This window comes from Camelus ferus, chromosome 6, assembly GCF_009834535.1.
Source record: "Camelus ferus isolate YT-003-E chromosome 6, BCGSAC_Cfer_1.0, whole genome shotgun sequence".
NCBI classification, from domain to species: Eukaryota; Metazoa; Chordata; class Mammalia; order Artiodactyla; family Camelidae; genus Camelus; species Camelus ferus.
This window is the reverse complement of record NC_045701.1, coordinates 72513122-72537453: the sequence shown is the minus strand read 5'-3', so window position 1 is coordinate 72537453 and position 24332 is coordinate 72513122. Positions and strand designations below refer to the sequence as shown.

At 41.5% G+C, this 24332-nt stretch overlaps 1 protein-coding gene across 5 annotated transcripts in view; it reads right to left on the bottom strand.

The window, feature by feature from the left end:
* The window catches only part of ADCK1 (aarF domain containing kinase 1), a 136557-nt gene extending 133790 nt beyond the window's left edge, over positions 1–2767 (bottom strand). For 2 of the 5 annotated variants that reach the window (XR_004320871.1, XM_032482447.1), the window contains exon 1: positions 2654–2767. The gene's annotated coding sequence lies outside the window, so the exon portion shown is untranslated. Of the gene's footprint in view, positions 1–2098; positions 2489–2653 lie in introns of those variants that run through there. The other 3 variants (XM_032482448.1, XM_014559164.2, XM_006184433.3) reach the window with 3 other exon arrangements.
* Between the last annotated feature and the right edge of the window lie 21565 nt (positions 2768–24332).

The window sequence follows — 24332 nt, the reverse complement described above, 5'->3', positions numbered from 1 at the left end:
ACAGGGACTCACAGACCTGGATCACCAACATTCTACCCTCCATACTCAAGTAACCACATCAGTCACTGTGGGCAGAGGCTATAACTTCTGACCCTCTACCACCCGCAGACAGTGCCAGGCACGGGGAAGACGCTGCTTTGCACCCTGGAAATCAACAGCACGTCACAAGACCAACCAAAACGCACCTCACTAGACAAAACCAATTGCAGGCTATGAGATGTTTAGGAGAGCTGTGTTATTGTCAAATCAAAGATGAGAATGGAATCCATCTCACTGGACCACAAGAATCATACCAGCAAGTCATGAGACGAGGCAAGAGGAGAGTCTGAGAAGTTCTACAAATGAAAAGTTGATGGTCAGATGAAATTCCATCCCCTGTACAGAACTAAATAGGAACCAAACACTTCCTGGTCACAGGACTAGGCCTTTTCAGCTGCCATCCATCTGCTGCCTCCTCCCCATGCCACGTTCCAGGACAAGAGCCTAGAATCTCCTCGCCCTATTTGGTGCACAGGTAAGAATGGCCAAAGAGGAAAAAATTCAGGGCTCTAATCCTATTAATCCCATAAAGTGACCACAGCTCCTCCTCCCATTTCCTAGAGAGACTGTTGGGCAAATGAGCAGTATTTCTTTTGGTGTGCTCCCAAGACTGAAAAAGAACAATAATATCCTTGGAGAGAGTGATCAGGTTTTCAGGGAAACCTGGTTAGTGATGTGGATAAAAAGCAGCCAAGGTAGATGATATCATCATGTCTCAAACCAATGCCAAGGGACCATCTAGTTGGCCTGAGCAGGTTTAGTCTGCCCTGCCCTGCAGATAGGAATGCAGTCCAAATGGAATCACTCCCTTTCCTAAATGTTTGATCCTAGAGGGTGATTCAATCAATATTGATTAAATGGAAGGACCCCTGACTGACGCCGAGGTCCCAGAGTAGACAGGGGAAATAAATCTCATCCAGGTGAGGAATAGAAATTCTCCATTCACTTCATCCAGAGATAGGGAGACTCAGGGAAAAGAGTGGAAAGCCAAGCACAAAGAGCGAGTAGCAGGTAAGAAGAGAAAAACGAGTGAGCTTCTAATGGGAGAGGTACAGGGCCAAGTGCTCTACATCTCATGTAACTCACACAACTACATTCTGCAGTGCATACTAGTAGAGCCTCATTCTACAGATGAGGAAGCTGAGTTTTAGAATTCGTAAGATATTTGGCCAGGAAGCTAGTAAGCGGTGCAGCCAGAACTTGAATACAGGTGTGTCTGCTCCAGCCAAGAGAGCATAAGGTGGACGAGACAGGGCTTACACAGCCCTGAGGTGAGTTGCTGGAGTGCCTCAGACATGAATAACTAAACCCAAATGGTTTATTCAGTAAGCTGGGGAGTTGAGGGGAAGAGGTGTGGATGCCTAAAGCAAGCACCATTCTTACAGGTCCCTTGTGTGACATGAAAATAAGTATATATGTGGGAAAAAAAGGTAAACACTCTCAGCAGAGGTCAAATTTTACATCCCTGAGGGCTGCTGAGATATAGCCAAACAAATAAAGACACAGTAAAATAGACTATGATATAACCCAGAAAAACTGACACGAGTGTAGGCTACATGAAAATCTGTATATAATGTGGGGGAAGTAACAGTGAAAAAAGTAATATGCACATGTTTACTATCACTACCAAAGTTAGACTGGCAAGCCAGGGCAGAAAGGCCCATGACCAGAAGTGAAGATTTGGTGCTTTAAGTTCACAGGATTTTTTCCTACAAAACAGTAATACTCAAAAGTATATCTTCAGAGCAGCAGTAGCCGCATGTCCTAGAAACATGTTAGAAATGCGAATGCTTGCTCCCCACCCCGGACCTACTGAATCAGAAGCTCTGAGGATGGGGTCAGCATCTTGTGTTGTAACAAGCCCTCCAGGTAATTCTGACGCACGATACAGTTTGAGAACTACTGCAATAAGAAAATGCTTCAAGAAAATGTACAAAGGGACAGATAAAGTCTAATGCACTTTCAGCTCGGCAAATAATTTCGTGAGCACCCAACAAGTGCGTAATCAATAAATAGTTGTTGAACTGAATGACTTCCTAGAAAGTAAATGCCACTTAACCTGAGGAGAGAGCTGTACTTGGCGTCTTCTAAAGGCTGCTCTCCGCACACCGCCTGTCATCAGCACACGTTTATTGTGCGATCTGGAAGCTCGGGGTCCTGCAAGTGCTACAGATGACGTGCGCTCTGGGGCGCGTGCCGGTGCAGGCGGAGGACAGGGATATCCGCGCGCCCCCTACTCGTGCCCAGACCTCGCCGCGACGCCTGCGCCTCAGAGCCCACAGACCACCTGGAGGGAGGACTTCTGGGTGAGCTACCTGCTCCGCCCTCCTCAAGGTAGGAAAACTACACCAAGACTGCGCCACGCTTCCGCCCACTGGTCAGCCAGGCTGGAGAGTCGCTGCAGAGGGGGCGGGGCACTGCCAGTCACCCGAGTCACGTGGCCGCGCGCCGGGCCCTGGGTGACAAGGTCACCCGCCCAGAGTTCACTCCGGGCTGGCGGCCGGAGCGGAGGCGGACGGCCGACGCGCCCACGCTGGCTCCTCCGCGCTCGCGTGCCCTGCGGCCCTGGCTGGTCCCGCTCCGCACCGGCCTCTGAGGGGCTGCCCCTACTCACCCTGAGGGAAACAGAGCCGCGGCGCCTGGTTTCCGGCCGCAGCCCGGTGGCGGGGTTTCACAGGGTACTTTGCTCGACGCTCCCACTGATTGCGCTTAGTTAAGCCGAGGCGCCGCGAGGCCTGCCGGGACTTGTAGTTCTTCATGGTTCCCTAAGCCGTGGGGACAAGGGTCAAAGAACCACCGCAGTCCCTCTGGACCGCTCCAAACGGGGAGGCAGAGGGGTCACAGACACTTTACCTGTCTTTGACTGGTCTGGGGACATGGAGTCTTCTTGAAAACTTACTTTCAAGAGGCTTTCCAAATTGCTCATAGATTTACGTTCAGTGGAGGATGGAGTTAATGGATTTGTGTATTTTAAATAATGTATTAGAACAGGCAAGGAAGAATTTAAGTGATAGTTGCTGAATGATAAGAAAGTACTAACCAATCTTAGCCATCTTTGTCCCTCGTTCATTCATGCATTGACTTCTATTTATTGAATAAGATGTACTTTGTTTAAAATACATACTTTGGAGACAATCATCAGAACTTCATCTCCTGAGCGACTTCGTCGGGGGATTGAGACAGGGCGGAAGATTCATCTACCAATCAATGCAATTCCAATAAAGTTTCGAACAGGATTTTTTTCTAGGCCTTCACAAGCTAGTCTAAAATTTATATGGAAAAACAAAGAGCAAAGCATAGCCGAAACATTCTTGAAGAAAAGTAATATGTTTCAAGGACTTGCCCTTCCATATAGCAACATTTATTATAAAACAGTAAAAATTAAGACCATAGGATAGGCAGCAGGGAAAAATCGAACAGCCTAGAGAGCCTAGAAACAGATCCAGGCATATGTGGAATCTTGATGTATGACAGAGCTGGCATTAAAAGTCAATAGGGAAAGATAGATTATTCAGTATATGAGCTGAAACAACTAGCTATCTGTTGGATCCCTAAATCACCCTCCACACAAAAACTAGTTCCAAGTAGGTAAAAGAATTTAAAGGGAAAAATGAAATAAGAATTTTTGAAAGAATATTGTGTAATAACATTTAATGAAAAAGAAAATGAAAACATGTATGTATGTACATGACTGGAACATACTGTACACCAGAAATTGACACATTGTAACCGACTATACATCAAATTTTTTTTAAAGAACTTTTGAAAAGAAAATAAAGGAAAACATCCTACGACCTCAGGGTAGGGTTTATTAAATGACATAAGCACGGTATAGAAAACTTTGATAAATTTGGATTACATTAAAGTTAATAAGTTTTCTCATAGAAATGCATAAAGAGAAAAGTCAAGCCATTAACTGGGACAACTGTAGTAAAAGCTAATAGTAGTATAGAGTCGCATAATGCAGCCCCCACCAGCTTGAGTTTGCAATGTATAGGTGTTAAAAAAATGAATAATTTTCACGTGGTGTGAGAAGTGTTAGAGATATGGACAAAGTGGTATAGGAACACAAAAAAGAGAGTATTAATTTTTCCCAGGACATTTTGAATGCTTTGTAAACTAAGATCTGACTTACAGGCTGAGAATCAAAAGTTGAATAGGGGTTCCTTGGGAGAAGGATGTTGGAGAGCAGCCCAGGGAAAGTCATATAAAAAAGCATAAAGATGTGGAATACAGTAAAAGACATAAAGATATTTAAGTTAAAAATGGAAAATTTAAAACCACAGAGAGAGAAAATATATTAAAAACTTAATATGTATGGTTACTCTAATTGAAACTTAACTTTATGAAATTGTTAGTAGCAGGCTAGCAACTAACCCTGAGGAATGGAAATGGGAAAGGGGGGCTATAGCGCTTTCAGTTTATACTCTACACTTTTGTAATACTTAAATTTTTTTTACAATGGATGTGTGTATAACTTTTATAATAAAAATCCAAAGGAAACAGGACAGGAGACAGCAGCAGATAGGATAAGTAAAATAATAACTGTGGGAAGCTCCAAGCAGTAGGCAAGTGAGGCACTTTTAAATAAGCCAGTGCCTGAGACCTCTCCCCCAAAATTCTGATTTTAGGGTCTAGTGTGTAGTCTGGGCCTCCAAAATTCTTAGAAAGTTTCCCTGGTGGTTTTAATGGACATCTTAGTGGAAAGGCTCTGTTGAGAAGGCAGTTCATGTAGTGAAAGGTGGGTAGATGGAGAGCAGTGGTTCTAGCCCTGTAGAATTACCTAGAAAGCTTTAACAATCCTCCTGGGCCACACCTTGAACCTTTTAAATCCATTTTCTGGGGATGAAACCCGAATGAAAGTTATAAAGCGCCCCAGAGGATTTTCATGCATAGCCAAGGTTAAACACCACTGATTTAGAGTCACAGAATCTTGTTTGCACTGTGTGACTTAAAGCAAGTTTTCTAATTTGCAGAGCTTTCGCTTTCTTTTTGGTAAAATGATAAAATGGTGATTCCCTTCTTGATAAAAGATATTAACTATCATCTGTCCTACCTACCTCAGAGATTGTTGTGCAGATCAAGTGAGATGATGTGTGTGCTTTGGAAACTGAATGTTGCTGTGCAGATGTGTCGAAATGTTGCAGAAAAAATGTGTTAGAGCTCAGTGTTATAGCTCAATGTTACAGCTCGGTTGTGACAGCAACCTGGATCTGGGCGAGAGACCAAGCAGCACTCAGAGAGTTGGAGAACTCAGGTTTATTACAGCAGCGGGCCCAGAGGAGTTAGTGCTCCAAGCTCTGGACCCCATCTGTAGGTTTACACAGGCTTTTATAGGCTGCCAGTTTACACTTTGTTACATTATATGAAAATAAGGTATAACAGAAGTTGACTAATTAGGAGCAAGCTTTGTAGAAATCACTAATCAGGAGGGAAAGAAATAACCAATTAGGAGTGCGGGAAATGGACCAATTAGGAATGAGAGAAATAACTAATCAGGAGTGAGCTTCATGCAAATGAAGTACTACAAATGGACCAATCAGAAGTTAGGGAAATGGACCAATCAGGAGTGAAGGAAATAACCAATCAGGAGTGCGCTCAGGGAACCAATAGAATTTTAGGGGTAAGTAAGCTGTTTCAGAGGCAAAAAAGTGAGATAGAGCCTCTGGGCCAGGGAACCCGATGGTGCTGGCAGGAGAGTAGTGGCCCTGCCTGGGGGGTCCTGCCAGTCTTTTTATGGGGCTTCCCACCTCACTATCACACTTAAAAGAAAACCCAAACTCTTTACCAACCTTCCCTTTGTCTCCAGCCTGTGTCTTACCCTTCTCCGCCCTGGCTCACACCACTCCAGCCACACCAGCTTCCTTTCTGTTCCTCAACCTGCCAAGCTCGCTACTGCCTTGAGGCCTGTACCCTTGCTGTTCCCCCCATAACTTCCCAGCCACCTGTTCCCTCTTCCAATGTCACCCCTCCAGAGAGGCCATCTCTGATCACCCTTATCTAACCACCACCACCCCTCCATGTTCTCTGAGACATACTCTATCTCCTTATACTGTTTTATTTATTATAGTACTCATTATTTGAAATAATCAATACTTAAAATTATATCATTCATTTGTTTAAGACAGCTTTTCTCTGTCTCCTTTACTAGAATGTAAGCTCCATGAGAGCAGGGATTTAGATCCACAGTGCCTAGAACAGTGTCTGGCACACAGTAGGTACTAGGTGCAGGGGATATGGTGGAACAAAACAGGCAAGGTTCTTGCCCTCGCAGAGTGTCATTTGGCTGAGATGGGGGAGAAGGAGATAAGACAACAGACAAGCAAGGAAATAACAGGATAGTTGAATAATGTAATAAACCCTGTGAAGGAAGGAAGCAGGGGAGTGTGGTAAACAGTAACTGGACAGAGGCCAGAGATTGCATCTTTGGATACAGTAGTCACTCAAGGCCTCTTTGAGGAAGCTGCAACCCAGTTGATGAGGAAGTCAGCCATGGAGAAGATGAGAAAGCATGTTCCAAGTAGAGGGAATAGCAAGTGCAAAGGTCCAGGGGTAGGAAAGAGCTTGGCATGTTTGAGGAACAGAAGGGAACACAGTGTGACTGAGCAGAGAGAACAATGTGGGAGGAGGTAGGAGAGGCAAGCAGGGGCTCGGCCACACAGGGCTTTGGAGGACTCATCAGTTTGGATTTCAGTCCAAGGGCACATACTAGGAAACCATTGAAGAGTTTTAAATTGAGATGAAGTATGACTAGAGAAACTAAATAGAAAATGCACTGAGCAACCAAAGCCATTAAGGGAAGCAACTAACTTATTCCAGAACCTGCCAGAGACCCAGCTGTATTGCTACAGCAAGGCCTGGGGTTGATAAATTGAATATTTAGAACACTGTCCAAGAGAGGTTTTCATTCAGGATGCTCAGTGGCTTGTCCCAGAGGTGGACCATCTGGGAGAAAGCATCACATAGCCAAACAGAGGGAAAGGAAGAAAAACAGAAGTGCAAGGTTCTTCCTTAAGGCAGCAAGACAAGAGCGCTGCAGAGGAAGTGATAAGGGAACTGTGTTCTGTGCAGATGGGGGAAAGGCTTAGGGCCCGTGGTGAAGGAAACAGGAACGCTGCATGGGCTCCCAGCAGCATCCCAAGGGAGAGCAGTGCCCCACAGGGGTCCAGCCACATCCACAGAAGCAGCAGCAGAAGGAAGCACGGGCTGGAGGACCGAAGCTTGTGTTAGCACCTGCCCAGGACAGAATGTTCCAGCAGGATAAAGGCATTCCCCTCAGACCCAGGGCCAGAAGGCAGGATCCAGCTGCCCCAGAGGGCAGTTTAGGATTTGCCAGAGAATCAGAGACCAATCCATATGCTATATATGTTTGTGTACTCAGGAGTAAGGGCAGAAGTCAGGGGTGAGTGAGGGAGAGCAAGACCAGCTGACACTTCTCAGTATCAATAACCATGACATAAAACCTGCTGGGCCTGCCCCATGAGGTGGTCAGACTGGCCTGGACTTGATGGAAGGCTAAAGGGATTTTTTTTAATACCTGGGAGGAAGTAAATCAAGGTGTGTAATCTGGAATTAATTTCCATCCCAGATCTGGAGTGATATGGAGAATGGGGATTTCTTATCTGCCTCTGACTGGCTGAGGACTCCCACAAAAGGCACATCACCCAGGCCCTACAGGATTTTTTTTTTTTCAGCTTTACTGAAATCCAACTGACATACCCTTCGGTTTTCTTATCTGTCAAAGGAGAGAGGAAGAATCCCTAGTGAAAAACAGCTAATATATATATCTTGGTAAGGGTAAAAACCATATAAATTCTTAACCAGAATTCCAAATAAATTTATTGGAATACATATCCCATACATTTATATATTCAAATAAATATTATATATACATACATGCTATCATTTATCCACAGCACTTATCATTGCCAGATGCTAGTCTAAGTGCTTTAAGTATGTACATTTTCTCATATAACCCTCATGATACATAAGATAGATATCATTATTAATCTCATTTCATAGTTGAGCAAACTAAGGCACAGAGTTAAGTAACTTGTCCAAGATCACACTGAAGGGCAGTGCCAGGATTCCACCCCATGAGTCTGACTCCAGAGTCCACACTCTGGAATGGCCAGCCCACTCTGATCACAGATGTATTTAGAGAGGGAATCATTTGAGGTAGAAGTCTGGGGCAAAGGAAACTACACCCTGAGGTCTTTGAACAGTTTTAACAGGAAATAGGCAAGCTGGCTCAGCAAGAATCCTTTACTACCAACCATTAATTGACCAGAGCTCTCAGGTTAGGAGGCAGGATGGACTGGGAGTTAGGGAGCTGGGTTCCAGTCCTACCTGTGCTACTGACTGGCTACTGACTGTGGACCTGTCATTTTCCCTCCCTGGAATTCAGGATCCTCTTTTGTAAAGTAAAGGGACTTTATGGGCAGAACTCTAAGGGCTCTTCCAATGTTTGAATTCTGTGATTCTTTGAGTCTGTAAGCAATGTCCTACTCCTAGAGACTGACATGGAGGGCCTGTTTCAGTGAGCCCTGTGCTGAATAGCTTCTGTATTCTCCCCGAGGTCCTTTCTCCACCCTTCTTTGCCTGCCCTGTGCCCACGAGGCTGACCAGCACAGGCTGTGAGCCTAGGGCTCCCCTGCCCTCTGTCTTCTTGCTGAGTTTGGCCAGTGGTAAGAGTGATAGGATGGGGGGTTGCCAAAGGAGAGAGAGGCGTGAAAGTCCGTGCACACATCTTCCAGTGTGTGCTTCTGCCCTTCCTGTCTGCCTTCTGACAGGAGCTGTGTCTTTTCCTGCCACAACTCCTGTCGGGCACTCTGCCCTAGCCCCAGCTCCCACTGGGCTGCAGGAACACCACTCCCACAGCACACCCCTTTAGACTTAGTGGTGGTGATGGCTTCCTGCTATAGTAGTGCCCAGCTGCTTCCCCACTGCTTCTTGGTTTCCTTAACTGCCCACGCCTCCTCTAAGCAGTCCATTTGTTCAGTGTTCTGGATTTAAACCCTTGAATGTACATCTGTTTCCCGTAGGACTGTGACTGCTGCAGCCCTCAGGGAGTGGGTGAGGTGGCTCTCCTCCTTGTCATTGCCACCATCTCTCCACGCATCATAAACCAGCATAGGACTCCCAGACCTCCTTTCAGAGTCCTGCAGGCATCCTCCTCACCAGAGGACCCAGAAATAGGCACTTTTCAGGGTGAAGGGGCAGGATTCCCCAATTCTCCTGTGGTGGTGGGAGCATCAGTACCAACATTCTGTTAGCCAAAGTCTATAAAATTCTCAGACTGTTTTAAGAGAGGCGACACGGAGTCAGACACACCTGGATTTGAATCCTGGCTCAGCTACTTACTGGCTGTGAGAACTTCCTGTGCCTTAGATTCCTCATCTGTAAACTGAGGAAGATAATATCTGCCCCGCAGCCTTGCTGATTGAATAAGACAACCTATGCAAGGGCTTTGTACAATGCCTGGCACATTCTAAATAGATGCTCAGTAACTGTGAATTCCCTTACTCTCTATTAGGCAACTGAGAGGAAGAGAGGGGAAGCCATGAGAGCTGTGAGATGGGTTAGAGTAGCTTCTCTCCAGAAGTACCATACCACCTCCTTCAGTTCTCCAGTGGAACAGCCAGGGGCTGATGTGGCAGTGGACCAAGGCAGGAAAAAAGAGAAAAGAACAACTCATTAGATACCAGGCTTTTGTTAAAAAAAAAAAAAGAAAAAAAAGAAAAAAGAAAACAGAAAAAAAAACCCCAACAATGTTCAAACCCAACTGCAGCAAGCAATTAAGGAACAATAGCTAAATACTTTCTATAATTAGAGACAGAAACCATGGCAAGTGATCAGAGTGCCTTTGTCTGCACTGACCCTCTTCGCCCAAAGAATATCTTGGCTCACATGAGATGGAGACTGGGGATCTTTGTGTCTTTTTTAGTTTTCCTGAGAAATTTAATCTCCCACCACCCTTCTGTTGCCAAGAAGGGAGGGCAGCGGAGGCAGCGAGGACCCTCTCATCAGAAAGAAAGGCAATTGCAAATGTGACTCATGTCTAGGACTATTTCAAGCCTGAAAGAGGAGAAGGTCTCACAGTTTTGCCTGAGAGTTATTGACACCCTGGCCCTACCCTGCTCGTGGGGCAGGTGGCTGGGTTGGCACTTCTGTAGGAAGAGGAGGCAGATGGTTTTGACATCCACCTATCCTGCCCTTTTTGCTAAAATCTGCAAGGGAGCAAATCCTTATTTTTTAACAATGGATATTTCAGACAAAAGTAAAGGAGGAATATTTCCACAAACATTTGTGCTAGAGAATCGCTCTCTTGGTCTCAACAGAAGGAGCAAGAATCTTCCTGACCCTGGTGAGTCTCTTTGCCTGCCCAGGCACTGCTCTTCTCCAGGCCCCTGGTTCTAACCCAAGTCATCCGCTTTCCTTCATTCTCCTCACCCCCTCACCACTCACTCAGCCTAGTGACACTTCCTTCCATAACCCTTCCCTTCTTTCTCTTCCTTGCCACTCCTATCCCCGCAAGCACTGTCAAGCTCCCCACACAGCCCACGTCTAGATTTTTCCACAGACTTCCATTCGGTCCCCCTTCCTCCAGACTCCTCCCCCTCAAAGACTTTCCAGAATGCACCATCTAACGCACTGCATTCACCATGCCATTTTCTACACCCAGACTTTCAAAACGATGTGCCCCTGCTGGCACAGTAGATAATCTTTAGGTGGTGTGGTGCACATGGTTAGTGTCCTGGCCAGGTCCCCTTGACCAGGCCAGTATGCCAGTCACTTAGCTGCTCTGAGTGTTGGTCTCTAACAGCTCACAGCTGCCTCATTCTGCTGAAAATTGATGGGCTGAAGGGAGCTGCCTTGCCAGGAAATGGCTGGAAGGTCACCCCCCCCACACATTCCTACATCATGTCTTCAAGATCTTGTTTCTTGAACACTAGAGTGCTACAGACTGTTTCTTTGGGAGAAAACCAGGTCAGCCTGGGAAAATCTAGGACACCTGCAATTCAGTTCTGTGAGGCTGTGGAGACCTAGTCGTCTCCTACTTCCTGCCTGGAAGAAACAATTATTGGGGGGTCTACCACGATCCAGGTACTGAGCCACTGTTAAGCGCCAGACCTCATTTTGAGGATACTGATGCAAATAAGACGATGTCCCTCCACCGCTGAGAAGTCAATAATTTGGTGTTAGACACAGATTTTTTTTTTAATTTTACAATCAGTTTAAAAAGTGCTATATAGACAAATGTGTAAAGTCATACTGTGGGGAGCAGGGAGCCCCTCTGTTCCTGCTACAATGGAGCGTAATGAAGTTCAGGATTCAGCAGCTGGGTTCCCATGTGGACTCTCCCTTACTTGCTGAGAGACCCCAGGCAAGTCACTGATGGTGTCTGCTGGCAAAAAAAAAGGAGCAATTGAAATGTCCTTTAGAAGTCTGGAGAGATATACAGCAACTTCATGGAAATTATCTCTGAATTATAGAATTGCAGGTGGTTTTTATTTTCTTCTGTTTGCTTTTCTATTTTTAAAACTTTCCACAGAGAATAAAATCCTTTTGAAATCAGAAAAAGAGAAACACTAAATTGTTTAAATGTGGTTTAATTCTCAGAAGTAAATTCCAGGGTGCAATCTTTTAAGGTATAACCCCTCCTCCCCACTCTTTATCTATCTGTCTATCTATCTATCTATCTACCTACCTACCTACCTACCTATCTGGCAGTGTTCCTCAGAGGGTATATTTTATGACTTATTTCAGATCTGGGGATGGAAATGTGTAAGATGATCCTGGAATATCTTGTCATACCAGAAAGCATGGAAGTTATCAGACACTACTGGGATTGGGTCAAAAGAATTCAGAAGTCAACATAGCCTCTCACTTGCTAAAGATGGGACAATTTGATTATCAGTTGACTAAAAACATCAATGAATTAAAACATATCAAATATGTTTAACTCCATAAAGTTTATGATACTCCAGAAAAAAATTGTCACCTCCGGAGAATGCTAGGAAACCACCTAATTATTTTTAAAACTGATCATTAAAGAGAAAGAATCGACATTCATTCTCTTTCTTTTGTAATCTGTTCCAAAGGGTAATCAAATAGCTGATGAAGGGAAAACTCTCTTTTAGAGCAGTATTCCAGCTAATACATGGAAAAGGAATAATAGAACGTCACCAATTTGCAATGACTAATGATTTATGAGTGTAGCAATGATCATAAACGGCTGCTAACATCACAAGAAAGACTACTAGACTTTGGATCTTCCTAACAAGTAAACACTGCTATCTGTGAAGTCCCTTTATCCCTCCCCCTACTCTATCACAAAAATAAAGCAAACAAAACCGAGTCTGATCAGGCCTTTAGATCTAATGAACAATTTACAAGAAACAGATAAGGGAGGCACAACATCACGAAGATACAAAATAGAAGCTATGAAAAACTACAAGGCAAGTGACCTGATTTCTCTAACAAAATATTGCATGAAAAAAAATAAAAGTGATGGAAGGGGAATGTATAAGTAAAAGAGATACCAACCAATCACAATGGATAAAACTTATTTGGATCTCAATTCAAGTAAGCAAAATATGTGTGTGTGTGTGTGTGTGTGTGTGTGTGTGTGTGTGTATAAGTCAAAATCAAGGACATATAAACATGTAAAACAATTTTAAGATAATCAAGGAAATTTGGACACTGGATGTTTGATGATATTAAGGAATTATTTTTTAAATTAAGGCATGATAATGGTACTATGGTTGTGGTTTTTAAACAGGAATCCTTATCTTTTAGAGAAACATGATGAAATTTTACAAATGAAGTACGATGTTTGAGATTTGCTTTAAAGGAATCTGCAGGAGGAAGTGGTAAAGGGTAGGATGGGCAAGATTGGCCCTGTGTTGAAAATTGTTACAGCCAGTAGTAAATTTTCCTGTTCTTGCTATTTTTGAATATCTTTGAAACTTTCATTAACAAAATATTATGGAAGTTCATGGCTGAAACTTGAAAATTTCAGAGAAGTAAAAGAAGAAAACTTAAATTATCTATAATCCCACCCTGCAGAGATAATCACTAGCATCATTTTACAGTATATCATTCTTGACTTTTAAATAATACATACAATAGAAATCCTGCTGTGAATATTGTTTCGCAATCTGCTTCTTTCACTTAAGATAGTATATTTTTGTCATTAAAAATTCGAAAACATTATTCTTAGTTGCAGTAGTACTTTAGTTCCCAGCATTTGTTTAATCAAAACTCTATTTTTGCTGCTAAAAATTTTGCTTCTGTAAACGTACTTGAAAATTTTTATTTGGGGGCACTACTTATTTTTCAAAAGTAGAATTAGTATTTAAAAGACTAAAAAACATTTTCAGGTATTTAATACATACTGTCAAACTACTCTCCAGAAAGTTTATTCATTTATGTTCCTACCAGTAGTGAGGTAGAATTCCCCTTTTTCCCAAACCTTACTCTTCTAGAAGCGTTTAATTGTTCTTATTTAAGAAATAATTCTAAGTTGAAAAAGCAATTGATAAGTGTTTTGGAGCCAGACAGGTCTACCTTTGAATCCTATTAGCTGTGTGACATTGAGAGAGTTGCTGAACATCTCTGGTCCTGGGAAAAGAGTAACACTGGGAGGTCATAGCCATTGAATAAGTTCATAAATGTAATGATATATTATCTGTTAATTTCCAAGCACCGTGCCTGGCTTGGCAGATGTTAGCGATAACTATCATCATTATCATCATCATTATTGTTGTTGTTACATATTACTGCAGTGCCAACTGATGCCTGCGGCCCGCAAACTTTCAGCCCTTAGGCACCTGCCTGCGCCTCTTCAGAAGATAAACTCCTGGCGGATGTTTGCCTTAGCAAAATTAACAGCCCTGGGAAATGACTAGCCTCACTGTAGGTCAGGATGACTTGTCTCAGCCCATGTCTCCTCCTTATCGGAATCATAAATTCCACTACCTTGCTCATGTCATCCCATGTCTCCATCTTACTGGAGTCATAAATCCACTATCCTCCCGTATACCAAAGCCCGTTACCTCACTTATAGCTGATCAAAAATCTGTTCCCCGTCCCTTTATGTTCATAGCCCTTACTCAATAACAGACCCTGCACTTCAGCGCCGGTGGACACACAGTCACCTCCTGTTTGTGTGGCCTGCTGTTGCCTGTAGCAGTGTACCTACTAAACTTTTCCTTTGTTCTTAAACTTCTCTTGGTTTCTGGTTAATTCTTTTTACCAACTTGCGTCAATGGCCCCTCACCAGGTGTCCCCCAACAATTACCTTCCTGTAGAATAAAATTTGTCTTTTTGTAACAGCTGTTTTCCTTTTCACAAAGAGGACTTTTTACTTGTGTCTACATTCAAGTCTGCATTTAAGATAGCTGTGGATAAGTTAGGAAGCCTTTAGTTGCATCCAAAAAAACCCACAAGTTAAGCTGATAAAGCCACAGCACCCAGAGATAAGAAGGATTCAGAAGACATGGCTGATTGTTCTCAGCACTTCCTTTGGCTCTGCTCTTCTCTGACTGCTGTTTTCAACCCCATACTGATGTTCCTAGTATAAGGCAGCTGTCAAATAAAAGAGACACAGCTAAATCTACACGCTTCTTTGTTCACTTCCAGCTGGAAAAAGAAAGTGCCCCTGCCCACTATCCTCCAGTTAGATCTTGAGATGTATACTGATTGAGAAAACTGTTTTTATTTTATTTATTTTTTAGTTTTTAGGGGGTTTGGGGGTTTTGGTTTTTGAAGGGGTTGTTTGTTTGTTTGTTTGTTTGTTTTTGGTGGAACTTAATCTGCTGACTCTCAAGGTAAAGGGCCAAGATGAAATGCACTAGTAAATAAGGAGAGCAAGGTGAGAGGACTTGCTGGAACAAGAATAGAATAAAGAGTCCCCAAGATGACCTACACATGTGGATACTTGCTACCTGGCAGGGGTGGCCTGCAGAGCAGTGAGGAAAGAACAGACTTTTAAATAAATGATGCTGATAAAATTGAGTATCCATGTAGAAAAAAATTGAAATTGCACTCGTATCTCACCTTCACACACAATAGTCAATTCCAGATGGAATTGACCTAAGCGTAGAAGGGGAAACTATAAGACTTTTACAAGATAACACAGGAAAGCATGTTCAAGACCTTGAGACAGGGAAGAATTTCTTAAACAAGACACGAAAAGCACTACCATAATAGAAAAGATTCATAAATTTTCTTACTTGAGAATTAAAATTTTCTATTCATCAAAAAATACCATTGTTGAAGCAAAAGGACAGGTAGAGCAATAGAAAATACTTGCAATAAACAAAGCACTAGTTTCCAAGCCACATGAAGAATTCTCACAAATCGACAAGAAAAAGATTTATCAACCAGGAAGAAATGGTCAAGAAACTTGAACAGGAACTTCACAAAAGAGGAAATCAAAGACGTTCCCCTCATCAGTAATCATGGAAATGCAAATTAAAATTGATGCTGTCGTTACATACCAGATGTAAAATTTTACATGATGAGTATATCAAGTGTTGGAGGTGGGAGTATAAACTGAATCACCCACTCTGGAAAACGGTTAGGCAATATCTGGAAATAGGAAGGTCCACATACCCTGTGACTAAACGTGTACCCTAGGGAAACTGATGTGCAAATATTCACAGCTGCATTATTCATTAGTAACTCAAAATTGGAAACAGCTCAAATGTTCATCGCAGAGCAGAGAAAGTCTTGCACAAGTTTGTCATTACCCTCTCTAATAAAAATGAATTAATCAATTAATAATAGCTAATCTTTTTTTTATGAGGTATGGTTGAATAATAGCTAGTCTTCCTAGGCATTTATCATGTGCTAATACTATTCTAGGGTTTTAATATATAAATAATCATTATAAATACTAACACAGAATTTACTATGTGCCAGGTACTGTTCTAAACAGGGTTCATATATTTAGTCATTTTATCTTCACACTTAATCTATGAAGAAGTTTGCAATTATTACCCTCATTTTTCAAACGAGGGAAATTGAGTTAAGAAGTTAACTAACTTGCTCAAGATCACACAACTAGTTAGTGATCAAGTTGGGAGTCTGCCTTCATGAAGCGTAACTAGAAAAGGGTCTAAAGCAGAACTTTAAGAAAAAAACCAGCGGAGTAAAGAGAGGCTTGGGAGTTTAAAAAAAACAAAAACAAAAACAAAAAAACAGGGCAAAAGTCCCTTGTGACTTCCAGTTATCTCACAGGGAATCTGAAGAAACTTGAAGCAGAGATTTTTTTTTCTTTAGTATCAGCTTTACTGAGATAAAATTCCACATACCATAAAATTCACCCTCTCAAAGTGTACAATTCATTGGTTTTTATTATATTCACAGAGTTGTATGACCATCACCACTATCTAATCTTAGGAACTTTTTTTCAGCACTCCAAAAAGAAAACTGTACCCAATAGCAGTCACTGTTCCTTCCCAGTCTCTCCTTCCTGTCCTCCCCACATCCACCTCCACCACCACCCCACCCTAGCCCCCAGCAGCCACTGATCTACATTCTGCATGCTTAGGCCTGTTCTGGGCATCTCATATGCATGGAATCATAAATATCTGGTCTTTTGTGACTGGTTTCTTTCACTTAGCATCATGTTTTCAAGGTTCCTATATATTGTATCACATATGGATATTTTGTCCCTCTTACTGCAGAAAAGTATTCTATTGTAAGAATGTGTCACATTTTGTTTACCCCTTCATCAGTTGATGGACATTTGGGTTATTCCCACACTTTGGTTATTATGAATAGTGCTGCTATGAACATTGTGTACAAGTTTCTAAATGAATGTATGTTTTCATTTCTCTCTTGGGTATACACCTAGGAGTAGAATTTCTGGGTCATATGGTAACTCTATGTTTAACACTTTGAGGAACTGCCAGACTATTTTCCAAAGTGACTGCACCAGTTGGGGGGGTATATAGCTCAAGTTCTAGAGTGCATGTTTAGCATGTATGAGGTCCTGGATTCAATCCCCAGTACCTCCCCCATAAATAAATAAACCCCATTACCTCCCCGCAAATAAACTTTTTTAAAACTTAAAATTAAAAAATTAAAAAATACAAAGTGACTGCACCATTTCACATTCCCACCAACAATATGTGAGAGTTCCAATTTCTCTACAACCTCTCTGGTACTTGTTACTGTCTGCCTTTTGGATTATAGCCATCCTAGTGGGTGTGGAGTGGTATCTTATTGTGGTTTGCAGCAAATTTCTTGACTGTAGGTTGAACTTGAATGGTTTCTTCCATCCTCAGCTTTCACCTAGCCTCTGCCAAGTCTCTCAGACCCCTAGTAAGAATAGGTTCCTAGTGCCCTGAAAAAAAAAAAAAAAGTTCTCAGAGTTTACCAGCTATGAAGAACATTATTTTACCTATGAGCTGAGCCTCACCCTCACCCTCACCCTGACCATTCAGACAGGCTTCCATTTTCATGTTAAGAGGAACTAGATACCTTCTTTCTCTACTTTTCCAGATTCTTTCCAGAAACATTCTCGCCTTACCTCTGGAAGCTTTCTTTGTTGCCCTGGGAGGAAGTTTCTTTGCTTTTGTCAGGAACAGACACTTAGGGATGGTTATTTTGTAGAGGGGTATAAATTCCACCTGCCACACAGACTTTGACTTCTGTTATTTAAACACTAAAATATTCTCAGCCCCTCATCCGAAGAAATTGCTGTGTGTTATTGTTGGTGTATAACTGGGTGATGGGTGTAAAGACTCATTCTGTTAGAAGACTGTGTTGCTGGACTTTTGTCAGGTGGTCCCCAAGGGTACCAGTATGTCCTGTGAGTTGAAGTTCTGGGGATATGAGTTCAGCTGGTATATGGAGCCAGGGGCTCAGCCGTCAGCTGGGTTCAATTTCTTTTCTCTGTCAGTGATGAGAGAGCCAGAGACACCATTTGCCCCGGGAAGGGGTCTCTGTAGAAAAGTGAAAGGCAGGTCAATAGATCAAAGAAGAGACAGAGGCTGTTGCTGCTTCCTCTGAGCCCTGTCCCATGCTGTTCCATTTGCTTAAACAGCTCCCCCACGCCACCCACCACGCAAACCTCTTTACACTGTCCTTCTGGCACATGATCTTGGCCAGGTGACCTTACGGGAAGCATCCTCTGAACCTCCAGCCCTGGCTAGGTACCTCTCCTTGGTCCTTCCAAAGCATCTTGGGCTTACGTACAGCACTTTGATGCTGCAGGTGATGAGGTTACCTCTTTATACACAGGGGCTTTAAACTCAAATGCCTACAGAGGCCAGGAAGATAACAAAAATAAACAAAGCAGGCCAGACATTATAATAATCCTGGCTTTTAAACAAAAACTTCATCCATTTTTCTTAAATCACACAGTTCCCTTGATCCACCTTTTGTTTTCTTTTGAGAGCATCATAAGTACATGAAGCATGTCACTTCTTTTGTTAATGAAAAATAGTGCAATTTCAACAGTGAATGGCCACTGACCCCCTTAGATGTAATAGACAGTGGTGGGGACTGTGGCCCACACTCCCACATTGGCAAACTGCGTTCTAGATGATTGCTGCCATATGAGCACGTAGGCCCAGTGTCTCCAGTTCTACTGGCTTTCAAAAGCTGGAAATCTAGATTTTTATTAAAAATCTCCCAATTTTTAAATGTCTGCAATGAAGTCAAAAGTATTAAAGCATGTGTGGACAAACAGAACACTTCTGAAGGCCAGATTCAGCCCACAAGCCCCAGATCCACCAGTCCCCTGGTCTTTAGGACTCAGGCTGTGCAGTATTTAACTCTGAGTCTCTGAGAATTAGCACAGGATCTGGTACAGAGAAAGTACTTGCTAAATTGTTGATATATTTTTTGAAGAAAATACCTGATATTCATTTAGTACTCACTGTGCCAAGTACTTTATTATCTCGTGTCATCCTCACTGCCCTATGAGGTAGGTAGACCTGCTGAAGGTTACAGAACTAAAAAGTGAGGCAGAACGCAAACTCAGATCTGTCTGACTCCAGATTTTTTAGAAAGATACACTTCCACTTGGGAACCAGTATGGAATAGTGGTTAAGACCATATTCTTTGAGTTTAAGTCACTTTCCAGATTTGTCACTTTCATTTGTCATCTTGAGCAACTTATATAACATCTTTAAGCCTCCATTTTCTAATCTGTAAAACGGGGACAGTGAGAGTTAACTACTCCTGGGGCTGTTTCAAGGGTTAAATGAGATAAATAGGTGCAGAGAGGCTCATCAACAAATAATAACTATTTTTATTGCCCCAGTATTTTCCCTGTTAGCGTTACTAAATCATAGACATCCACACCCACACTCAGCTCCTTAGTACACAAACAGGCATATTTTGTTGGAATATCTTGTTACACGAAAAGAGAAAAGACAAGGAAATAATGTTAGGAGTCACTTCAGATATCAGATGGCTGCCTTCTGAGCCAGCAGCACACTTGATAGGAATGAAAAACGATCAAAATAAATGACAGTGCTCAGGGCAAGGGGCAAATTGTTCCCCTGCCAGGCTGTTCAATAGAAAAAGGAATAGTTATCTTGGGTCTAAAGCTTCATCCCCGCTGGAGCCTTGTGTTTCAAATCCCTTTAAGGTTAGAGCCAACTTTCAAAAAGAATAATTAAATCTGGAAAGAAATGGGGTCAGAAGGTCTCACAGTGCTTTCAAACAGAAAGTCTCAGAGCTGGAGGAGGGAAGCAGCTGCTAGCAAAGCTGCTTCCCTGCACATCAACCCAAAGAACTGCTCAGTCCCAGGAAGAAGATACAGGAGCACGTCTCACCACATACAGGTTGACCCTAACTTTAAGTCATCTACAGTCAAAAATTGATTCTACTCATAAATTAACACATTTCAGAACATTTTTGACTTGCTTAATAAAAATTAGTTTTATTTAGTAATCATAAAAATAGAGAATTCATTCATGGAAACAAAGAAATGAAATACCCAAGAATCAATATTCTGAGAGATGTGTGTGTACAATCTATATAAAGAAAACTTCAAAATGTTATTGGAAGAGATGAAAGGCGATTTTAATAATAATAAGTCAAAACCTAAACAGTGTTCCTGAGACATAAAATTGTGAAGATATCAGTTCTCTAAGGCAATTTTTGGTCAACCCAGCAACAATCAATATTCCTGCAGGCTTTTTAAAAAGAACTCAACAAAATAATTCTCAATTTCATCTGGATAAAAAAATGGAGGGATACTATATCATACTTTTTATTCACTTATTTATTCCTCTTATTAGTTTTGCATTTTGACTTTGCTTTTACAGCTTTATTGAGATATATTTCACATTCCATAAAACTCACCTTTTCAGAGTGCACAGATCAGAGGTTTTTAGTATATTCATAGAGTTGTGTCAACACCAGCACTATATAATTTTTCAATACTCAAAAAAAAAAAAAAAGGCCCTGTACCCTTTAGCAGTCACTCGCCTTTCCCACCCCACCATCCCCACACAACCCAGCCACAGGGAAATATTATTCTACTTTTTGTCTCTATGCATTTGTCCATTCTGGAAATTTTATATAAATAGAATTATACAATATCTGGCCTTTTGTAACTGGTTTCTTTCACTTAGCGTAATGTTTTCAGTTTCTGTAGTAAAGGATTTAACCTTGCCCAAACGGAGGTCTGGCCTTTGTCCTCCGCTTTGGGAGGTAATGTCTAAGCCCTTGAAATGTCATGCCTAATAGGAGTGGCTTTGTTTTCCTGGTAGCCTTGAGTCACCGGATAGTCTAATAATATTAATTTAGAGGGGAAGCTGGCCACATCAAATAGTCTTAGAGTTGGGGCTGGCCAGAAAGACCAACAATGTGATTTAGCGTGGGGGCTTTAGATCACACAATATCAGTAACTGTCTGAAGGGGCTGGAAACTGACATCAGCCACACAGGCAATCAATCATTCCTACGGGATAAAAGCCCTGTAAAAACTCTGGACACCAAGGCTCAGGTGAGCTTCCCTGTTTGGCAATACTCCCTGCATGTTGTCACTCGGTGATGCCAGGAGAGAAATGCTGTTGGGCTACATAGGGAGAGGACAGCTGGATGTTCCATGCTTGGAACCCTCCTGGACTCTACCCTGCACCTTCCTCTGGCTGATTTTAATCTAGATCCTTCTCCTATAATGAACCATAGCCATGAGTATAACACCTTTCATTAAGGTCTCTGTGTCCTTCTAATGAATTATCAAAACTGAGAGTGGCTTTAGGAACCCCCAGATTTGCAGTTGGTGTTAGAAGTGAAAGTAGTCTCTGCTCCCTCTAACTTTGCAAGTTGGCTAAACTCACTCAATGTTCATTCATGCTTTAGCATGTATCAGTACTATATTCCTTTTTATTGCCAAATAATATTCCATTATATGGGTATGTCACATTTTGTTTATCCTTTCATCAATTTATGGACATTGGGGTTGTTTCTATTTTTTGGTTATTATAACTAATACTACTATGAACATTTGTGCACAAATTTTTGTATAGATATGTTTTCAATTCTCTTAGGTATATACCTAGGAGTAGAATTGCCCAGTCATATAGTAACTCTATATTTAACTGTTTGAGGAAATTCCAAATTGTTTTCCAAGGTGGCTGCACCATTTTACAATACCATCAACAATGTACGAGGGCTCCAATTTCTCCATTATCCTCATCAATACCTGTTATTGTCTGTCTTTTTCATTTCAGTCATCCTAGTGAGAATGAATTGGTATCTCATTGTAGTTTTGATTGACATTTCCCTGATTCCTAATGATGTTGAGCAAATTTTCATGTGATTCCTAAGATGTTGAGCAAATTTTCATGTGATTTCATGTGATTCACATATCTTCTTTGAAGAAATGTCTATTCAGACCCTTTGCCCATTCCCTTAATTGGATTATTTGTGTTTTTGTTGTTGGCCTGTGGGAGTTCTTTATATATTCTGGCTACAAGTTCCTTATCTGATATATGATTTGCAAATATTTCCTCCCATTCTGTAAGTCGTCTTTCACTTTCCTAACAGTGTCCTTTGAAGCACAAAAGTTTTTAATTTTCATGAAGTCCAATTTATCTATTTTTTCTTTTGTTGTTCTTGCTTTTGGTGTCATATCTAAGAATCCTTTACCAAATCCAAGATCATGATGCTTCACCCCATTTGTCCCTCTAAAAGAGCATAATTTTCACCCTTACGTTTAGATCTTTAATCTATTTTTAGTTAATTTTTATATTTGGTGTAGCGTAAGGATCCAAATTCATTCTTTTATATGTAGACGCTCAGGTTCCCAGCACCATTTGTTGAAAAAATTATTCTTTCACCATTGGATGATCTTGGCACCTGTCTTATTCCATTCGAGCTGCTACAACAAAATACTGTAAACTAGGTAACTTATAAACAACAGAAATTTATTTCTCATAGCTCTGGAGCCCAGGAAGTTCAAGTTCAAGGCACTGGCAGATTTGGCGGCCAGTGAGGGTCTGCTTTTTGGTTCATAGATGGTGCCTTTTTGTTATGCCCTCATATGGTGGAAGGGGCAAGAGAGCTCTCTAATATCTCTTTTATAAGAGCACCAATCCCATTCATAAAGGTTTCACCCTCATGACATAATCATCTCCCAAAGGCCCCTACCTCTAAATACCATCACACTGGAGATTCAGTTTCAACATATGAATTTGGTGGAGACAAATTCATAACATAGCAGCATCCCTGCAAAAATCCATTGACTACAGACATCTGCTTATTTCTGGGTTCTCACTTTTATTCCACTGATCTGTATGTCTATCCTTCTGCTAGTACTACACTGTCCTGACAACTGTGGATTTGTAGTAGGTTTTGAAATTGGGAAATGTGAGTTCTCTGACTTTGCTGTTCTTACCTAAATTTTTGTTATGAAAATTTGCATGCATATATAGAAAAGTTGAACAAGTTTAATAAACACCTATACAGCACTCCCATCTAGATGCAAAATATAACATTTTTATATTTGCTTTCTCTGTCTCCCCCTCCCCCCTCACTGCATATACACACACACATTGTTTGTTGTTGTTGAGCGGAACTGTTTGAAAGTAAGCTGCACACATTTTATTCCCAAACCCTTTGACATGCATCTCCTTGGAATAAGGACATTCTCCTCATAACTACATTGTCATTAATACTCCTAACAAAATTAGCAAAAATTCTATAATGTAGCCTACTATCAGTCCATATTCAAATTTGTCCAAATGTCCTAAGACTATCTTTTATAGTTTTCCTCAGTGACCATAATCCAACCAATTAAGGTTTTACTCATTGCATTTGATATGTCTCTTCAGGCTCTTTTCATCTATTCTATTACTTTTTTCCTTTTATGACATTGACATTTTGAAGGTTTTAGGCCAATTATCCTGTAGAATGTCTCACATTCTGGATTTTTCTGATTGTTTCCTCATACTGTTTAACTAGGTCCTCTATCTCCTGAATTTCTTGTGAACTAGAAGTTAGGTCTGGCTTGACCAGGTGTAATTTGGGAACATCCTGTCAGAAGCACCTAATATTAGATTGTCCCTCTATCCAGATTTCTCCACTATAAAGATACATTTTTTTCTTTCACAGTTACTAAGTAATCTATGAGTCTAGCTTTTTAAACTATACTTCAGTACAAACCAACACTTTGATTTAAAAAAAATTTTTTAAAGCTTGTGAAGGCATATGAAAGGCTTCTAATAAGGAAGAACAGTGACAGAGGGCACTGCTACTTTTCGCCAAGGAATGAATGTAAGTAAATAAAGCAGCAATAACTAAAGCATAATGGCATCAGAGCGTAAAATACTAGCATTGCAATCAATAAAAAACATGAATGATATAGGAGAATAAAATGTTGGTTGGAAGGTACCCTAGAAATAAAATTGAGTTTAATTACCTCACTTTACAAATGCAAAACCTGAAGCTCAAGAAGCTTAATAAATGCTATTAAGGCCAATTAAATTAAGTCCAGAAAAAATAATCATTGTTTTTTGAGTGCTTACTCTATCCTGGACATTGTTCTAAGCACTTTACATGATTAACTCATTTAATTATCCCAACAGCTTTATGAGAATGGGTTAGATTTACTTCCCCCCCCCCTTTTTTTTTTTATTTTGGTCAGCAAGAAACAGAGAGAAATTAAGTGACTTGCCCAGGAGGCACAGCTGATGAATTAGGGAGCTGGGATGGGAACCTAGGAAAGCTGACTCCAGAATCTGCATGTTTATGTGCCCCACCCTACCACCTCCCAAGTTGTGTCACTTGTGACTACGGAGCCACAGCTAGTGAGGA